The 19,067-nt window shown below is 40.8% G+C and overlaps 1 protein-coding gene across 2 annotated transcripts in view; it reads right to left on the minus strand.

The window, feature by feature from the left end:
* Positions 1–19,067, minus strand: part of znf536 (zinc finger protein 536) — a 206,071-nt gene that overhangs the window by 169,859 nt on the left and 17,145 nt on the right. For both annotated transcript variants that reach the window (XM_034117218.1, XM_034117217.1), the window contains exon 2: positions 10,054–10,135. The gene's annotated coding sequence lies outside the window, so the exon portion shown is untranslated. The remainder of the gene's footprint in view (positions 1–10,053; positions 10,136–19,067) is intronic.

A 19,067-nucleotide genomic window follows, 5' to 3' on the forward strand; every position in this document is an offset into this window, starting at 1 on the left:
CCAGAACCTGCACAAGAAAAACAACCTTTTGATTTATGCTTTCATTGTTTTAGGTGGACTTTTTCATTCTTTCAACACAGATCAATTACATATATTGTATATGTTTGAGTTATTTAAACTTGTAATGCATGACTAAAGACGGTTAATCTCGCACTTACATAAAGTATTCGGCATTATTCAGCTCCACAGACAGAAGAAACTACGAAGCTCTTAATGGCACGCACTTGCACTTGTTCTTGAGTAGTGCTTTGGGAGAAGCATGTAGAAGTTTGAGAGCATTTATAGAAACACTCTCAGTGAAAGTTCTTAACTTCCGAGATCAATCATTATCAGAAAAGCTGGCCCTGCTCTCCATTGAAAGAGAAGTTAATTAAAATAATAAAACAAAATAGTTCTAAATGTCAAGGCCACAAACATGGTTTATAGTTTTTTATAGCAGAATGAATTCAACACTTTGATAACAAAAGCTTAATTGCTTACTGACAAGACAAAGATCAAACAATACCAGCCTTATGTCTGTACACTTATAATAACACGGGAGCAAGTAGATGGTTAGCAACCCATTTGTACCAACAAATCTACATTAAGTATGATAAGGAAACATGTCAGAATGTCAGTTTGACTTGTCCTGAACAGTCTCGAATCTTTAAATGTGGTCATAGAATCGAGAATAACTCTTTTCTTACTGATTTAGAACGGGTATTCAGATTTGTTCTTATGCAAGCCCAGAGAACACTTCCACAAAAGGATATTAAAAATGTCAGTGACGGGTACAAATGGGTTAAGCTAAGCATAAAGACTGAAAGCAGTCCCAGAAGAAAAGCTAATCGTCTGCTGGTTCTTATATTCTGATTTCTCCTTTAACTCTCGGCACAAAAGCAAGTAAGTGCATTTTTGAAAATATCCAACTCTTGAGTTAGGTTCCCCTGAAGAACCTAACTCTTGAGTTAGGTTCTTCAGGGGAACCTAACTCAAGTGGAAAAAAAGTGTCCTTACTGCAAAAAGTACACAGTTTTGCTTTTAAGTATCGCAGCGGTAATGGTAGTCTTTTGCCGAACATGCAAATCTGAACATATAAAATACTACCGTGCATGTTCCGTTAAAGGCAACATCCTCACAGGTCTGACTGCTGCTGAGATTATCCTCAAATGTTGAAGTAATAACTGGCTTGTCTGAATGGAGCTTGTTGAAATACATACAGAACAGAAGGCCTGAGCTATATGCTTATTTCTGTGTGATTGAGGCCTGGCGAGTGCTAATTCTCCTGTGCATGTGTGATGTCCTGCATCCCTAGCCCCCGTGAGGTTTTAATTGCAGGGTCCAGATTGCCGGGTCTGGTTAAGGCCTGGCGACCCCCTACCAGAAGTCACAGCCTCCATTTAGCTTCCAGATCCCATGCAAACGAACACAGGGGCCCCCGTGTTAGCGTGCTAGCACTGGTTGGCAAAAATTCAATTTTCATCCCCCTTTTGTATCCGAGCCTGCTGTCTTGCCCTAACGATGCTCTCTCATCCCCCCCCCATCCTCCCCACCACCTCTGCCTCCCCCAATGTTCCCCTTCTCTTGCCTTCTCCCTTCAACAACAGAACACAGTGGAGTCGTTAGGACCCTCTCTTCATTACTTCAAAAAACCAATCATTAGACACCAGAGTATATACGTAATTAGAAAATCACTTCCTTTGCAATCCCGGCTAAGTAGTTTACATACTGTAATTACAGGGACAAAATCAATTTTTAATCATTTCACTGATTGGGCTCATCAGCTCAGTAGGAACATTGTATCCTGCTTGTTGTGCGAAAGCAACATCTGGGCTAAAACAATTACCCTTTTGTGTTCCAGAGCGGCTCTGAAAATGCCTCGCTGTCACTTCCCCCTGTCGTGGACGCTCTCTTTCTATCTCTATCCGTCTCCAGACGCCTTTTCTCCTTTGCCGTTTTATTTCTTTTTCCCACTCCCTTTCTTTTTTCTCCGTCCTGCCCTCTCTTCTTCTCTCTCTGTTTCTCTTTCACTCCCTGCCCTTGACTTGGACATGGAGGATCACATTTAAAGCTTTATAAATCAATACGCTATAATAAGCTGCACTTGACAGAGAGGGGGAGAAAGGAGGGGAGAAGAAACAACAACATATTGCTTTTTTTAACACCTTGTTTTTTTCTTCTTCTGCATGCCTCTGTTGTTATTGTCATTTTTTTGTTTTGTTTTATGTTTTTGCATTGTTTCCTTTTAGAAAACAGATTGTGTTTGGCCCCGCAGAAATATCACCTTATTACCATGTTTGCTGAAGTGGTGGGGAAATATGACGATTACAAAATGTGTAAAGACAGAAGACGTCTATTCTCCGTCTTGGTGTTGAAGTGAGACATAAATACATAGTCCAGCTTCAAACTGCGTCTTCTGTCCCGGTATGTTTCACCCTTCACCGGCTAATAAAATGCTTTGTATTCTTGTCTGAGAGAGACCCGATCGATCCACATTAGTCTGAACTCTCTCTCTTTCACTTTGAAAACTCAGGAAATCAGATTTCAGAGGGGGGAGAAAAAAAGAAATCGGTTAATGTATTGATCACTCGGGCTGTATGCAAATCACATTTGCCTCTATTTTTTTTTTGCTGATCAATAGCATTAATTAACGGCTTCGTTTTAACGGCACCCCGCAATCCCGTTAGACACCGCTGTCGACCACAGAAATCATCCCCCCCCAACCCGTCCCTCAGTAGCCATGGAAATGAACGGCGCGTGGCAGGGGCCATAAATCAGGAAATCCAATTTGACCATGAGCTCCAGTACTAACAGTAAAATATGAGCGCTAACACAGCACACAGGTAGATCATCCCATATTGGGAACAATATTATTTATTTATGATGGAAAAATGTAGTAACGGAGTGCTTTTAAAAACTTTTTCAACATCATTTGTGAAACTGGAATTCACTTTAGAGCCTGTGAGAATGTTATCAGTGTTCCCTTAAGATTCTAAAGGAAAAGTAAACCTGATGGTGATGCTGCTACCATCAAGGTTGAGAATTCAAATTAAAAAGAGAAAGCTTGTGTTATAAACTCTTCGTGTGGAATTTGAAAGATGTGAGAATGTGCCAGGCAGGGAGGATCTAATAAAATAAAAACTTACATTTGGTATTATAGGATCCAAGGTTTTTAAGAGTGCAAGATAATACAAGTCTTTATGTCTCACCCAGTGTTGCTTTGATCTTGACTATTGTATATTCTATTCTAATGTTTTGTACAATTCCCTTAACTCTAGTCTATGGTAGTGCAATCATTTATCACTGGATTATCACGTTAAGATATGTTGACACTGTTGTTAGGATAGAGCAGAAGTTCCCAAACTTTTCCATCCATGTTCCACTTTGTACCCAATAAGAAATTCTGTCTAAAAAGAACCCTTTCCCATTGCAGATACCAACATAATAGGAGCCACCTGTCAGTGTACAGCCTTTACTGTTCCGCCAGGTCTGTGATGCTAATCCTAGATTGATTTAGCTAGCCTGATAGCATCTTGCTGACGCTGTTTTTAACTCAAATGCTGACTTAAAACTGTCTAGATGAGTGCTGTCAACCATCATCAGTTTTTTGGACCTTGTAACTATTTAAATATTACACAATTTGCCCAAAAATACGGGTAGTGTGACGGAATGTGAGTTTTTAGCTAATGCTAACGTTAATGCTATGTCCCATTGACATATCTAAATATATTAAAAACTATTGTTCTTCGTCATTTTAATGTGATGTGTATATGTAATACATAGCTTGTCAATAATACAATGTATTATCTGTGTGTGTGTGTGTGTGTGTGTGTGTGTGTGTGTGTGTGTGTGTGTGTGTGTGTGTGTGTGTGTGTGTGTGTGTGTGTGTGTGTGTGTGTGTGTGTGTGTGTGTGTGTGTGTGTGTGTGCTAACCAGCCTAGCTGTTGCTGCCAGGGATGCTAGTGTGTGGGATTAATAATGGACGCTTTTTGAAATTATTATTATTCCCAAAATGCTCTTTTGTGATTTGCTTTGAAGGGCGTGCATGTGTGTGTGGGTTTGGGGGGGGTCGTTAAGTGAGTAAGGGGAGGTATTTGGTGAAGGAGGTTAGAGAGAGAGAGGGGGGGGCTTGCTTGCTCATTTGGAGAGCTTTTCCAATTATACAATTAGTCAGGAATGTAGGCCAGCGGCCTCGGTGCTCCTCCTGCTCCCCGACCCTGCTAGCAAGTGCCCCTCGCCTCACTTTTTTCTATATTTCTTTCACATTGTCAAGATATATAAAAATAGGAATCAAACAACAGATTATATATGTAACTGTGGATATAAAGTGGGGTCAGCTCTGGGAGCAGGCTGAAGCGGCCGGTGTCCCAGAGGAGCTAAGCTAACAAATGCTGACCCTCTTTGTGAATTGGGTTGCGTGTGAACGGCCATGGCAGCACACTGTGGAGTTAATAGATAAAGTCATGGGGTCGGGCTGCTCTGATCAAATACTGTTTGTTGTGTTGAATGGCTTTTTTGTAAACCCACCACCAGCTTCCCACCATGTCCCGGAACCCCACCACGTTGGGAAGAGGAGTGTGTTAGTGGGTTCGGGATTGAACACGCACACACACATTGCTACTTTTGATTCTTCTCTGGGACTGATATGATAAATTGATTTATGATGAAGGACAAATTGTTTTATAATTTGGCCCCTTTCTTCCGATTGTCCCCTCACTCTTGCCTGCCTGTTACCGAGTGTGCCGCGCCGGGTTTAATACGAAGCAACAACAACAGCCAAGTGCCATCTGTTGGCATGCAGATTTTCTGTAATCTCTCTTTACTGATTACAACAATGACTACACGAACCTCTTAAATAATTATCCCACAATGTAAAAAAAAGAACGAAAAAAAAGAAAAATAATTATAATCATTAACTCCCACCAAGTCTGCCACTCCTCCAGCAAATGAAGGCTGTCAGAGAGAGAGAGATAAAGACGGAGGGAGAGAGAGTTTGTCTTCTGCTGTGATGCCAATCATGTCTTATTTATACCAGCGGGGCAGAGCAGCACACAGAAGTGACAATCTTAACCCAACAACACTGGAGAGGAAACGGTGGGAAAATTGACCCCTCTCCACCCACCACCCCTGCACCTTATGTTGCTCTTTTCCTGTCTCCTCAAGAAAAAAACATTCCTAAATGGAGTGCAGGTTACATTTTGTAGTTTGATGGAATCCTTCTGTCCCCATTTTGCATAACATTTTAACAGTTGTACAGAATTACTACAAGTTTTTCTGTGACTACCCATGTCTGTTCATATTTTATTTTCCATTAACTTGCAATATTTTTATTTTCTTTACTGAGGAAGGTTTAGCCATCATGAATCCAAAGTTTTGTGATTTACACAAACATAAAAATCAATATTCAAAAATTATTCCCTGTGTTTTCTGATGGGGAAAATAATGTTTGTTGTCCACAGCTCACGTTAAATTGACCGGACTTCTTTCTGCGGATTGATATGACTGCACAAAGTCCCTTGATCTTCCTTAGCAACGGTTTGTTTTCCTTAGCAGCGTCTGTTAGCGAGAATAAACAACGATTGGAATGTCCAAATTGACCAATGAGAATAAAATATTCAACTTAGCCGTGTAATAATGTGTTATATGAATTGATACATTAATGTTGCTGATGCATAGTTAAATTGCGAGTAGTAGCAAGTTTAATCAAATAAATATATCATATTTTATAAGCTCATCAAATGTTTTGCATGTAAAATCTTAATATGCAAAGAAACTAAAACTGGCAAATAAATGTAGTGAAATCAAATATTAATATTTAAAGTTAAGTACAAGATCTACAAAAGAACATGAATGTAGGGAATGCACTTTCCACCACGGACAGATACGCGTTCATTAGAAGCCACAGTTGTTACCCTTTTTTTTGTCTGTGTGTGTATCTGCTTATGAATCTCTTTCTCGATAAGTCATCTCTGTGTGTGTGTGTGTGTGTGTGTATATGTGACTGCAAGTTTGTGTGTGAGCGCTTTGTGTGAGAAATGGTGTGAGAATACGTCAAGGGGAGCATGTGTTAGCTCTGCTTCCAATATGAGGGAAATCTGTGCCACATACCTCCGATGTGACACAAGCCAAAACGACATGACTCACCCATGCTATATTTGATTAATAAAACTACAGCTGGCGAAATGTGTTTCAAAACAGCAGATCATTACCGAGACTCGAGAAATGCAGCATCGTATTGTAATTATTCAGGTATGGAGACTAGATATTTGTGTATTGAGCATCTTAAACGATCAAAAGTAATACATTAATGTTACATGTGTAGTTAAATATGTCACTTTAGTGAGGCATGTGATAGTTAAGATGGCCTTGGCATGTCCTGAAGAGGACCTCTGCCATTTATATGCTGCTCTCAATCTTATAATAAATATTATAACGTGAATTTCCCAGCTTCAAGAGAAAAGGTTTCCATTGATTAGCACTTTACAAGCAATCCATTTTTACAAACCGGCTTGACCCGCTCATCTCTTTCTCCGTTTCTCAGGAAGCCAACTCTCAGGACGACGTTCTATTACAAATTAAAAGAATATAGAGATCGGATGAGTAATTATTGGAAAGAGCGGAAGATGTTGAGAGATTCAAGGGGAGCGAAGACGAATGCGAGGCACCTTAGTCTAATTCCTGTCGACGACCACAATGGCGATGATGATGACACGCTGATCACAAACAACCGGGCGGGATGAGGCATCATAACCCCACAAAGCAGACATATCCCTCACTTGTACTTGTCATATGATATGCCATCAGTCACTGACACACACACACACACGTACAGTACACACACTCTAACGGCCCATCACCATGAGAGATGGGGTGGCCACGCTCCTCCAGCTCCAGGAATAATGGCTTGCACCTGTTAACCATGTCACCTCTGTTTGCTAATTGTCTCCTTGAGCTACATAGAGGGGAATTGACAGCGTTTTGGTTTCTTGACAGGTGATGTGTGGGAGGGGGTGTTACTTTTAGTTATTTTTAGTCAATACCTGATGTACAAAATTGGAACCAAACGTATTTTACTTGCAGCAGCTGGGCGGTTACTTCATTTTGATGACATATGGTTTACTTAGGTAATCAGGACTACATCTATTAATCCCAAAAATATCCAATTCTCTTTGGGTGTTGATCTTTGTCATGGATATTGGTACTCAATTACAAAAATTTACAAAAAGTTATTTTATTTTACGTGTTGTTAAGTTTGTGTCCTTTGGCAAGATATATCTATCGTTTCACTATGGTAACATTTATTTCATAATTCTTTATAAACAAGAACATTTTTTTTGTATCTCTCAAATGATTCATGCTGCTAATTTGAAATGAAGACTAAATTGAATAATTTAAAACATATCCATTTCCCTTTTTGGGTGTTGATATATCTTTATTATATTGACTCAATTATATTCCTTACATTTTCATTAAGTTAATACATGTATGCATTGTAACTGGCAAAACAGAAATAGTTAGACACATACATAAATGTATTTAAACAACATGTTTAACAGTTATTTTTAAATACATTCTAAGACATTTGTGAACGTTGCACGTCCAAATCAGGCAGGAGCACCACACTAGCCTTTAATGAATGGCAAATTAATATTTTAGGATAATCATCTCAATAGTTCTGCATCTGGACGTGTAGTATTTGGATCAAGTAGCTTGTGAAAATAAGGTTGTAAAACTAAGTAGGCCGCATCTGTTATTTCAATGTGTCAGATACGTTTAATCGTTTCATATCTCCTGCATTTCATATTATTTTCTGGTGGAAGCAGGTTGCGAACAATAATAAGGCTTCCCCGAAAACACTGCAGTGTTGCATTTTCAGCATTTCTTTTGTTGAGTTTATTTTTATAAATGTATTTACTTAAAAATATTGAATGGTGAACTTCTAGGGGATTATAACAAACTCTCATATAGAAAGGCGAATTGGAAATTGGGCTTGTATTCCATAAAAGGACCCTTACCCTGACTAGCATAAGCAGCAGTAACATGATTCAGAGGTGTCTATTTATGTGTCAGATTGTGACATTGCCAACATATCCTGCAGGTCTTACTGCTACCAGAAGTGCAAACATATGTGGCCTGACAACCAAGATAAAAACATCCTACACCATGAGTGCTCATATTGCAGTTTGTGTCCTAAACGCGATTTGAAGGCTGAATCCCATTCCTGTCCTAACATGATGTACATCTGTGGAAAAGAGGTGAAACCACAGAAAAACATAATATAATAAATGCCATGGTAACTTCTAGTATTGTGTGCGGCACAAACAAGGGTACAATCCTGAAAAAATTCAATTCTGAAAATGTTGGACAGAGATGCAAGGTTGGTTAAATTGTACCTAATGTCTACTGTACATACGGTGGCCCTGTAGTGCAAGTCAAAACAGCATTTCAGGAAACACCACAGCATTTCAGAAAACACTACAGCATTTCAGGAAACACCACAGCATTTCAGAAAACACTACAGCATTTCACAAAACACTACAGCATTTGAGAAAACGCCACAGCATTTCAACTTATACGGAAAGGGTATTCCTTTAGGGAGAACACTTCTTGTTTGTGATTGGACAGAGCCAGCCAGAGAAGCACTGCTGTGATTAGTTGTTTTTGCTGCCAGTCAAGAAATGATGCTTCGTGATTGGTCAGCACCCGACAGCGCAACATGTCCCGAAACATCAGCCGTTAGCTGTTAGCACACAGAGCTCACAGCTCCTACTGGACAAAAGTTAAACATGAACAAACCACAGACTGTCTATGTCATGGTGAATACAGTCGCTGCTTTATTTATGTCTGTATGCCGTTGTTGTGAGTTTGGACGGAGCAGCTACAGGTTAGTTTATCCTGATCGATCCGATCTCCATTCAGAAAACACGCATTTTAAAAGGTTTTTCGCCTGCCGTCTTGTCTGCAGACTTGTCACAGCATTAATTCATGGTTATGGGGTGCTAGTGGAGTATGAAGCCCTCTGTTTCGCGAATGTCAACGGGGGGGGGGGGGGTGGGGGGGAGCGTCGTGACCACAGAGTAGCGTGTGAACGTTGTGATCAGCTGTTTTAGCGCAGTGCTGCTGTACAGACCGACGTTCACAGCAGCCCTGTCTGTGCACACGGAGACCGACTCTGTCGTCCGGTGATCTAACCGCCTTCTGGAAAAGCTTCACAAGTACGTCGGTACGCAAATGCGCTTTGTGACACAAGTGACGGTACGCATTTCAGATTGTTGCCGCACATGCGTACCTGCATACCAGTTATGTAACCACCCCTGATTATATCCAATTTGATAACATTGCATAAAAAACTAAACAAAAACGGGATGCGCCCTTGGACTAGTACGTTTATTGCATCCGATTTAAACGAATCACAGTCCATTCAGTTACTTTGCAAAGCAATAGTTATACCATACCCTGAGTGGCACCTACGTCACATGTGGTACTGTAGAAAAGCGTCTTGTTTTTAGAATGTTGGATTAAACTTGTTAGCTTGGTTGTAGTGACATGCCTACTCCACTTTCAAAGTACAGTTTATGACATTCAGTTACCCATCAGCTGAAGTGTCAGTGGACGGCTGAGGGGAATGGTTAATGAGCGTCTACCATTCAGAGGGTCAGTGGTCTGATCCCTAGCCTAAGTGTGCTTGGTCAAGATACTTTAGCCCACATTGCTCTTGTAGGTCTACGATATGAGGTTAGGGTTAGTGTATGCAAGTCGCTTGTTGCTAGGGTTGCCCATTCATTTGATCTGGCCTAAAAGATGGGTGATTATTGAGAAAGCTTACTCTCTTTAATGACTTTAAAGTGTTCCAGGGTGAGCCACTGACCCACCAACAGATCTTGTAATGGGAAGGTAACAGGTTCCGAATGTCTAAGTAATGCAACTGAGAAGCATAGCACTGCTAAACAAATGCACGCTCAATTGACTTTCCCCCGGCTAAACAAAGGTTTAAATGAAAACAAAAGTGTGAGTAAGCGTGACAGACACCTTTAATATCCTCCCCTTTCCTGTGATCAATCGGTGTGATCGTACCTGTGTGACTGCCGCTGCTCCAATGAACGCCGGATGTCAGGAAGAGCACCGACAGCTCCACAGAAGGTGGGACGACAAGAGCCTGTAAACAAAGCACACACACCAGGAAATTCACAGTCAGCCACATTTGAAGCTTGACAAGTTTGCAACACTGGCGACAGAAGAGAAATACCCAATAACCAACCCCCCCTCCACCCCACATCTTTATTTTTCCTCAGGACTTCCTGTGAGGATGTGATGTCATTTGCACATCCAACTGTGATTGCTCCTTTCTTAGTATTATAACTTGCAATTTGACACTTTAATATCCAGTTTAAGACAGGGAGAATAATGTAGTTAGACGTCCAAGGTTTATCATTTGTTAGTCTAAAACAATCTTTGTTCATAGAAAACAGAACAGTGAGAGGAGCCTTTGCAGAACAGCAAAGGATGTTATCTGATCCAGCCTTGAAGCCCCGCCGCTTAAAGCCAGAAAAAATAATCAAGCCGACTCAAAGTATGCGAAGTAAAAAGACTGCTGCTCCCTTTTAAAGTGGCATGTAACTCTGTGAGTGGCATTTAGGCTGAGGCCTCACTGAGAGATTTTGAGAAACCGACTGCAACTAGCTTCAATTAGAAGATTAATGAAATTGAACAGGATATATTTTCTACACTTCGCACAAATGTGTGACATTTGCCTGAAGTTTGCTCTGATGGTAATCGTGGAGATTTTGGTTTTGTCTGTTTACCTAAACATTTGTGTGCTAAACCGTCAATGCTGTGTTGCTTTGTCCTAAAGTTCACCTGTCAGTCACAGATTGAGCAATACAGTCCTTTATTTCCATGAGTTTCTGTAACCCTAACCCTAGTTTCTGTGACTCATTAGTGCTGCACATTATTATCTAAAATATTCAATGGCAAAGATGTATGAGTCCAACAAATCCTCATGGCTATTCTGGATGTGGAGAGGCAGCCAGGCGTGGAGAAACTGGCTCAGTCCTAAAACAGGGGGATATGGGGGGGGAGCACAGATGTGGAGGGTCTGCAGGAGGGCCACCCAGATCTACCCACCACTACTGTTTCAATGAAGCATCGAGAGTGAAAAAACTCCCATTCGGGGAACACAAAAACAAACACACTCGCACACAAAGCCACGACATTGCCTTAAGTCACAATCTAAATTGGCTCCCAAGGGCACACTGACTACCTTGTTCACCAAAGGCATTGTGTATGTTTTCTGAGTGCTTAGCATATGCTGCTGTAACCTGAGATCTCTCTCTTTCTCGCTCGCTCTCTCTCCCTTGAACGCACACACACATGTACACAAACACACACACAAGATGTTGCTAGAAGTTGCTCAGTTTTTTCCCTTTACGCATTTCCCATCAGGCCCTTAATTAAATTCAAAATAGTTGATATCTACCTATCAAACCGTGTTGCACCAGCCGCCCACCAGACAAACAAATCTCGACAGAGACACAGATATAAAGTGTCTTTTTTTTATGGGAGGGGGGGGGGGGGGGGGGTGACAGGAGAAAGTCAAGTATTTCTTCTCAGATCAAAAGCAATGAGGAATGTCACATCTGCTTCTCGTACTGCCATATCACATCGTAATAAAGATGTATGAAACGTAAACACACGGATTCTCACTGTCAAAAATAATAATGTATCAGGTTGATTTTCTGGACTTTGCCACTGGTTGTTATGCCTTGAAAATTCAACGTTTTCTAAATGATACTTTATTGCTTGTTTCATGATCAAAAGTCAATACGGAGTCACGGAAATAGCTCGCAAGCTACGTTGAAAGGAAGATAAAGCAGGTGATTGTTCTTCCAGAGGAAAAGCGAAAAATCTACTGACACTTGATCGAATCTGCTCCACATGTGATTTGATATGAAGGCACACTTGCGAGTAATGAAAATAGCTAACATTTTAAGACAGTCTAACCTTTCCTGTGTTTACCTTATTAAACAGTGTGTACCTTAACTGCTAGTGCAATACACATAAGGGGGGAAACAATGTGTATAAAGGCGGCAGTGTTTAAGCAGGCGAACAGTAAAGTAATAGGCAAGAGCAGTGAAGTGTTGATTCTACAAAAGATGCGGGGGAAAAATTGCACCTTATTGAACGCACACACACACACACATCCATATATGCATGCACACACACATCCCTTTACCCTCCTCAATATACTCCCACAACACGGCCGGCTGCCTGGCAGCCGAAGTTAACATTTTCAGAGAAAATATTCCTTGCCTCCAATAGTCCGATGTAATTCATTTTCCATCTCTGTTCATTAATCATTGTTAAAATTAGTGATCCATTTCTTCCACTCTGCCATCTGCACTCAGCTTCCTAACAAACATGACACCTCAGCGCATAATAAAAGCTGACAGCTACGAGGAGGCCTTTCCAAATAGCTTTCTGCATATGTGCACCTCCACGACTTGACGCCGTTGTCAGACAAACGTAGATTATTTAGACCGCTGGATGGAGAGAGTACACACACATGTGCACGCACAAACATAAGTGACATATATGTACATTATACAAGTGTATGTCCTGAGACTACAGGCAGGAAAATCACACAGAAATAATCTCAGAAGTCACATGCACACACTTTGACGCTCATACACAAAACAACAGATGTGCCTAATCTTGAATGGAATGTGCTAAAATCCCGATAAGGAAAATCTCCCTCATACTTCTCAGCAAAGTGGTAAAGTGTGGAAAATAAGGTAAAGGCAGAGAGAGCGAAAGAGAAACAGAGAGAAGCCTTTAAAAGTTGTGTCCTGTTCACTAAACCTACACGGTTTCTGCTTTAACTTCAGATGGAGCAGCGTTGTACTTTTCCACTTGCATTTCCAGCAGCTGTGTGTATTTGTTGTTGTACTGTACATCAGCTCCACCCGTATGTTAACCCTAAGGCTAAAAGCTGATTCAGTGTAAGGCAGTGTGAGATAGACAGAGAGACACAGGGCCAGCCGATGCCTCCGTCAGGTCAGCCAGGCCTCATAAACAGCCCTCCGATTCACGTAAAAATACCTTGATGGAAAGCTATACGCTCCACAGATGCCCCTGCACAATCCCAAGATTCCTATTTAGGTGCTTAAAAAGAAGGAGGCTTAGTACACTGGAATTGTAGTCTATTTATTTCATACAGACTCAGTTTAATGAAGCATAAAGCGAGGGTGCACTCTAATAGCTATGAATTCAGCTGCATTTCTTGGATGAAAAAGTGATATTAAACAGGCTGTTTTTATACACTGTTTGCAGATATAACTAGGACAAGTGAGCACTGAACTATTTGTGTCTAATTCCAGGGCTAGGAGAGTTACTTTAAAATTGTATTCCGTTAAGAGCGGGAAATTACACGTGTTGATTGACATTCGTAGGATAAGTTAAGATAAGTCACAAAGTTTAATATTTCCAATTAGACATGATTAGCTATGATCACAAGTCTTCTTCATTCCATACTATATATATTTTCATATCACTGAATTACTTTTCCACAGGCATATTAAAATCATGAAAACATATTTTAAAAATCACCTAGAATAGATTTGAATGCCTCTTCAAATGGCCACTATCTCCCTTTCTTACACACACACACACACACACACACACACACACACACACACACACACACACACACACACACACACACACACACACACACACACACACACACACACACACACACACACACACACACACACACACACACACACACACACACACACACACACACACACACACACACACACACATGCAGAGCTTCCTCACAGTACCTTCCCCTCGTCTCTTGTTAACACCCACCAAACTGTCTTTTCGCACATCCACACACATATGCACGATATCACAAATACGCACACACGTCCACATGTACACACACTTAAGCCTCGACGACCCTATGCTGCTGTAGTCCTCGGATTCCTTTCTGTAGACACACACACGCACACACCATCAGGATCCCTCCCTGGCGAGGTGTGTGTGTGTCTCTGCCCGAGGCACAGCACATTAATCTATATAATGCCCTCAAAGAGAAGGCTTTTTCACACCGCTAACTGCCAAGGACTACGAGGGGCAGCGGCTGAGCCATGATTCAGCTGTTAGCCCAACTGGCATCCCTGCGCACACACACGCACACCACTTCCCAACACACACACACACACACACACAATATGTTAGCAACATAGACCCTTCACTGGCAAGAAAGACAACGCGACACCTTTGTGTGCTCGCAGACTCACAATCAACACTAGAGCTGGGTATCTAACCTCAATTTTTAAAGATGTGTCAAAAAGTATTAATGTCTGACATGGATGATTGCTCAGTTTCTCTCTCTTCTTCCTTATTATTTGTTCAAATTTCAAAATTGTAGACGAAGTACAGTTGTATGTGTAACGACAATTGAACAATTTGGTTATGTAAAACCATTTTTTTGGGGGAGAAATCATGTTTCTATCTCCTAATATACTTATAATAAGTATTTTTGTGTATATAAACTCATGTATCAAAACTGAGTTTATACAGAGATGTTTATTGGCCCTAAATACCTTTTTGGCAAGAAAAAAGTATTGAAAAAGTATAAAAAAGTTAAATATAGTCTTTACGTTTCAACATTCTTTACTAATCAGATATTTTTGATTGATCATATTGTATTAAAGCAAAGTTGTTGTTTAGATGCGTGTGTATGAACAATTGAACAATTGAACAATTGAGAAGGAAACTACTTTGGTGATATAAATCAGTGCTTTTATTTTGAAAAACTATGTTTCCTTCCCTCAATGTAAGTCGTCATTAAAAGCATTGTTTTTGGTACATAACCTAAAATATTATGTCGGCATTGATGTTTCCTGTATCAGTTAAAGGCCCATGTTTGTGATTACGTCTATAAAACTGTACACACCTGCTGCAAAAGTCAAGAGAATGTCCAGGCTTGACCAGTGAAATTCAGACAGCAGACACCACAGAAGAAGACACTTTACTGATGTTACCTTGCAGGATTTCTGGGCTTCACCGGCCTCATATTTCACACTGCAACCTCTTGCCAGTGTGCAAAGTTTGCCCAGTGCAGATTTAACATTAATTTGTTGCTTCGGAGGGCCACAAAACAGACAGCCCAGAGCGGTGATTGGAGGGCCAGTGCTCAGAGGCAGACGGCGAGCAGAAGAGCAGCTAAATCATCTTGACATTCACCGAGAAGTAGCCACACAGAAAGCTACTGCTGCCGCTAGTCCTCCCATCGACTAATTTGGTTCTACTTAACCCCTAAACACCCCGCGCGTGAACACACACACACAGGAGTGGATGCAGAGGCAAATACAGGCTGAGTGAGCACGCGCCCCAGGATGACACGTTTAATTCCAGGTTCTCGGCACATCTGAATTACAGCGGGCTGATGAGGGGGAGAGGGCCGGCCCCTCCGGACTGATTAGCATCATTTAAGAAAGCCTTCCCTTTTGTCTGCCCGCTTCAGTGACCTCTCTTTCCCTCTCTATCACTCGGCCCGGGCGACCCACCTCCCTGCCTACAATATGGGTGGCACCCCCCCACCAGTACAGGTCAATAAGTACTCAGCTCTTGTACACTGAAAAAACTGAAACATTGACTTTAATTAAATGTATGATGTACAACGTATTAGGATAGTTGAAAGCAATAATATTAAGTTGAACCTAATATTTGTTATTTGAACTTAATATTATTGCTTTCAACTAACCGTATACAGTTATGTGAAATCTGTTGATGTAACACATTTAATTAAAGTCAACATTTCAGTTTTTTCAGTGTACTTGAGTAAAAGTAGAAGTACCAGAGTGTAGGAATACTCTGTTCCAAGTAAACGTCCTGCATTCAAAATGTTACTCAAGTAAAAGTACAGAAGTATTGGCATGAGAATATACTTAAAGTACCAAAAGTAAAAGTAGTCATTGTGCAGATTGGTCCATTTCAGAATAATATATGATGTGTTTTATAATTATTGATCATTAAAGTGTTATCAAAGCTGGTAAAGGTGCAGCTAGTTTGAATGACTTTGTATACTGCAGGGTAGCTTGTGATACTCAAGTAAAGTACAAGTACCTCAAAATTGTACTTAAGTACAGTACTTGAGTAGATCTACTTAATGACTTTACACCTCTGTCAACATGGAGCACACTCATTAACATCTAACACAGGAGGAGGACTCAGTGCCTCTGGGGCTTCTTTTTATTCCTGCAAGACTTGTTAGCTTTAGATTTTCTAAAAGTGTGGACACAACTATAACGCACATATACGTCAGGCGCCATATGATGCAGTTTTTTTTCGCCGCGTGTAGAGTAAATAAGACTGAGTCTGTTTTATTTGCGCATATTTCCCCCCTTCTAAATTATATAAGCCTTGCACATGGCTTAAAATTTTGTAAAGCTTTTCTCAAAATCCTACTTATGGTTGCCATTCTGTGCCAAAAAGTTCATCTGGCCTGTAAATTTAAGCATGGATTACAAATATTCAAATCATGAGCTTACTGTTCAAATAAACATTTCCAACAGGGAGGGGAAAAGTTGCAAGGCATACACTTTCAGCATAATTCCTCCTCTGGCACCTCCCCTCCCCTCGCTCCTAATAAAACAACCACAAAAAAAAAAAGAAGCAGGGAAGAGAAAGGGGTTGGTTAGGGGTGGGCAAGGGGGGAGACAGACAAGAAATGCAAAAACAAAAGACAGAGTTAAAAGTTTCTTCATTTACCGTGCGGCTGGATAAACAGCGTTGATGAAATATGTAATTAATATAATTGTAACCACCTATGCAATTACAGTGAGCCGGGTGGCCCCGTACACCCTGCCATAGGACAATAGGCCACCTTATTACAGTTTTAAAAGGGGGAGGGAGGGAGAGGGGGGTGAATAAAGGGGGAGGCTTAAGCTGGTCAGCTGCTCACCACATGGTAGAAATAATAAGGACTGAAGTCACAATCATTTCAGCTTTAGCTTTAGCTTCGCTGATCACCGGACAATACAAATACCTGACAAACTGCTGGGCATCCTGGGAATTCTGAGCCATATCATGCATGATATTCATAATGCATGCAATTAGTGAGACAAATCTGCATTGATTGAGGAGGAATCTGTCTTTTTCAAATCAAAATAGCAATGCCACACTGTTCAAATACTCTATTCCATATAAGAGACCTGGTGATTGTAAGTCAAAGTGTGCAAAATGCATCAACAGTTAATGCACTGGTGGAATAAAAGTGACCCCTGTTAATGGTAGACTATCATATATTATATTACTAATTTATTATTGCTTGCGCATTAATGTTTAAGTAGCATTTTATTGTTGTGGTCGGTCAAGCACTTTATATCCTGGTTGGTGGTTTAATCTGCAACACTGCATTCTGTTTTACAAGTGGAACACGTGTTCTAATGCAACATCCCTATTACATCGCTAGGCTGTTAAAGAACAAGGGGGGGGGGGGGGGGGTTTACACAAAGTTTTCAGCTTTGGTATTACAATGTATTTTACCCTTTTGAACTGTTTGTATTAAAAGTATAGGAGAAATTGCTCAACCAATGAAGGTCAACCGTTTGCTTTATTGGAGAAAAAAACAAATTGATTTTGATATGTCAACCACTACATATCTCTCAAACAGATGAGTAGCATGTCTTTTCTAATACTGTGGACTAAAAGGTGAAATGCTAATATTCATGTACAGATAGCTGAAATCCGTACTTAAGTGCTTGACTTGCTATACTTAGTTGCTCTCCACCACTGGTTATGTCTGACATGACTTCATCCAAATCATTTAGACATCCATTTGAATATGTTATTGACCTCCTGCTTCCCACTAACCTGCAAACACCATCTGCAGCCACCACACAGGCTCAGAATAAAAGCAGTCCTGGCCCCATGCATGCATACACAGCCACAATTTATGGATGAGGACAAATGTAGCGTCGGTGTAGACAAACACGTTGTCACCTGGGTAAAGACAGGTCCAAATGTGGGTTAAGGTGCAGGCTGCTACCCCTGACAGCCGGTGTTATCCCAGGGATTAAAATAGCCTCTTCTCCGCTACCCGCCCCTGCCCAGCATTAAAGTCTTCCACATTTGCAAAATTGCAAACAGATGCAACTCAAGTACCTGCAAATAATCTGCCAAGACCAATTTCAAAAGGGAGATTTCAGAATATGTGGGAGTCATTAGAGGGAGTATTATTTCAGCGATGAGCGCAAGAGGGCCAGCCGCGGATCACCCAACCAGATGGGTTCTGCTGCCTTTTATTCGGGAAGAAAGAAGCCGACGTGTTCTTCATCTCCCCCGTTCCCCTCAAATGAAGATATATAACTTGTATGAAACAATTACGGCGGAATATTGGAAGTTTCAGAAGCAACCAAAGAATGTCAAATATCCTTTCGAGTTTCTCAAAACAATCTTTTCATCTTCTTTCCCAGTGAGGATGCTTCGGGATGGTGGGTGTAGTGGGGGGGGATTCTCGATGTAAACGAGGATACAGACGCAGAGATCTGAGGCTCGTATTGTTTTGTATCGAATGTTAAATATGAAAAAGAATTAAAAGGTAGACGCCTTAAAAGGGGGGCCTGTGGCGTATGTAAATGAAATATGTTTCAGAGCCATCATTTGCAACTGCTGCTGTTGTTATTTTTCAGACGCTTATCTGAAGTTTTTCTGGTCGCTTCAGTGGCGCTTTAAAGCAAACGCACAACAAAGCGCTCACCAATTAAAGACGATTTTAACACCAAGAACTGCGGCAAACTTCATTAGACTCTCCATCTACCCGCTGACAAAAAGCCTATCAGAACGCATCTTCTTAAGCGCCGGGTAATGAATAATGTATAATCAAAACACACATTTTTCTTTATTTCTCACACTAGCCATTCACAACATGCGCCAACCCTTATAACAAATGAAATGTTTATATCAAATGGAATTTGATTAGGTGACTGGTTATTATTGCTCGTAGGGAAGCAGAATAACAATCTGAGGCACTTTAAAAAATGATCAAAATCGCCAAGCCCTTGAAACAATACACA

Source organism: Trematomus bernacchii, unplaced genomic scaffold, assembly GCF_902827165.1.
Source record: "Trematomus bernacchii unplaced genomic scaffold, fTreBer1.1, whole genome shotgun sequence".
Classification (NCBI taxonomy): domain Eukaryota; kingdom Metazoa; phylum Chordata; class Actinopteri; order Perciformes; family Nototheniidae; genus Trematomus; species Trematomus bernacchii.